The 2,348-nt window shown below is 32.6% G+C and overlaps 1 long non-coding RNA gene and 2 other non-coding genes across 3 annotated transcripts; all 3 read right to left on the reverse strand.

Annotated features, from left to right (window-relative positions):
- Positions 1-215: 215 nt before the first annotated feature.
- LOC149548073 (uncharacterized) lies at positions 216-1,055 on the reverse strand. The gene is made up of 2 exons (XR_016353973.1): positions 746-1,055; positions 216-480 (listed from the first exon to the last, which is right to left on the reverse strand). It is a non-coding gene; the product is annotated as an uncharacterized LOC149548073 (long non-coding RNA).
- Positions 597-731, reverse strand: LOC149548074 (small nucleolar RNA snoR80). Its single transcript, XR_016354775.1, has one exon. It is a non-coding gene; the product is annotated as a small nucleolar RNA snoR80 (small nucleolar RNA).
- LOC149548075 (small nucleolar RNA Z157/R69/R10) lies at positions 760-847 on the reverse strand. The gene has a single exon (XR_016354955.1). It is a non-coding gene; the product is annotated as a small nucleolar RNA Z157/R69/R10 (small nucleolar RNA).
- Positions 1,056-2,348: the final 1,293 nt, after the last annotated feature.

Raw genomic sequence — 2,348 nt, forward strand, 5'->3', positions numbered from 1 at the left:
GATTGGCAGGATTTATGAACTAAAATAGATGATCAATGTTCGAGAGCATCTAAAATGACTTATCACCCAGTTTCAATGCCTTTTAGCGTGACAAGCTTGTGATTACATGTATATGTCTATAAAATTGCAACAGAACTTATTTATTATCATTTATCTTCATATTTCATACACAGTTCCACTTCCAAACAAAACAAATGCATGTTTTGAATATCATGTTACGGGAAAAATTAGGCATTATATTACGGCCGAATTTTACTAACGTTTCCATGAAAATATGACAAACAAAATTAATCACTAATGTAGGAAACCTTGTTTTTATAAAGGTAATGCCATACAGAAATCATCAATTTCCATTCTGGATCCTGATTAAAATACGCGAGTAAGATATGCGTGCTCTTGTTCCAGAATCTTTAAACAAAGAATAAAAACCTCCGATTAAAGATCAAAGATGAAAGCAGAACCAATTTAAGTCATTGTAAGCTGCACAAGAAAGAAAGCGTTAAAAAATTGATCAATCGCAGCTACGACTCATATTGGAGAAACACCTTCCAGTTCTAAACCCTGACATTCGTAAAGTGATTTAGGGCATAGAAAATAACTGTATGTGGAGTTTCCCGAGCCAAGGGCACAAAGATAAGCCAATGGTCTGAATAGCCACACAAAAAATAGAGATTGATATGGCGCCCAAGCCATTACATCATCAGACATAGAATTTAGCCTATGATATTGGTAAAGGGCGCGTTACCTTTTCAGAAACTAGCTAATGCTCAGACAGCCAAGGGTTGTTCGTCAACTCCTTTTGGATCGGAAACTCTAGTCCATTAAATTCTATCATCACCGCATTAGCTTTGCTCCATACCAGAGAATCTATGAATGAAAGGTAGACACCGACGCCAAAACAGATCTATGTATAAAACAGAAACAAGACTGTGACGAACAAACACGCCTAAGCGGAATTAAAAGGGGTGAAACTCGTTTAGGGTTTCCTCTACCAATTTAGGGTTTCCGGAATTTTTACATTTAGGGTTCCCCGTTGGAGCTTTGATGGGCAATCAAAATTTCGACCACTATAGATAAACTTGGTAGTTTAGGGCTTTTTCCTCAATTCTTTTTGTTGGACGTGTGACTAAAGTAATAGTAATGAGCATATTAATAAATGTTAAATTACTTGGTTTATGTTATATAAAGTATATTGAGAAATATTCTTTTATAGTGAAAATTTATAAACAAGATTATGGTGAGAATTATGGTTAGGATAAAGTCTAAATTTAGGATTATGGTGATTGTTATAATTAGTAGTAGTATTATATTTAGGATAAAGATTATAGATAAAATTAGGTTTTAATGTGTGGGTTAAGGTTTAGCATTGAGTTATAAATAGGGTAAGAGTTTATATCATGGTTCGTATAATGGTTGGGGTTAGGATTTTGATTAAGATCAGGGTTAGGGTTAGGATTATAGAGTTCTAGTGTGGATTGGGGTTTATAGTTTTGAATGAGATTATTATTAGGGTTAAGCTTTACATCATGCTTAACATTGCAACTATAGTTGGAATTTTGATTAGAGTTAGGGTTGTGGTTAAGGTTGGGAATATATTTTAGGATTATTAATAGGGTTATTATTTACATCATAGTTAGAGTTAGGACTTTGATTACGGTCAAAGTTTATGATTGGGATGAAGGTTATAGTTTGTGATTAAGATTATTTTTATTAGGGTTTACATTATTATTAGTATTACTTTAAGGGTTAAGATGATGCTTTACGATTTAGGATTAAAGTTAGGGCTTAAGGATAGGATCGTGGTTTAAGATTTGGGATGAGGGAATGGCTAGATTTAGGGTTTATATCGTGGTCGGAATTATGCTTTAGTTAAGGTTAATATTATGAAAATTCTTTACATTTATATCATGCTTAGGGTTTGATGTTTAGATTAGGGTTAGGGTCAAGATTTTGATTAGATATAGGGCTAGGGTTAGGGATTGACATTAGAAATATAGTTAGGATTGTGGTTACATAAAGCAAGCTACAACCTAATATTAAGTTTGTGATCCTATGAGATGCACTTTCTACATGTTTGAGGATAGTGGTTAGGATTATGATTAAAGTAAGGGTTTACATCATGGCTAGTATTTATTTTTTGCATTGATAACAATGATACATTTATATTAATGTAAAGATAAATGCATTACATCTAATTAAGATCATAATTTCTTCCCTAAGCATTTATCTTCATCCTAAAAACCAAATTCACCCCTTACATATAGTTGCATTCAAATATGTCATTTCTAAAGACCTATTTTATATGTTTGTATATCCAATGTATTCAGAATTTACAGAAATGTCATCAT

This window comes from Cupressus sempervirens, chromosome 7, assembly GCF_028749045.1.
Source record: "Cupressus sempervirens isolate cs-2001-9-10 chromosome 7, ASM2874904v1, whole genome shotgun sequence".
In the NCBI taxonomy this organism is placed as follows: Eukaryota; Viridiplantae; Streptophyta; class Pinopsida; order Cupressales; family Cupressaceae; genus Cupressus; species Cupressus sempervirens.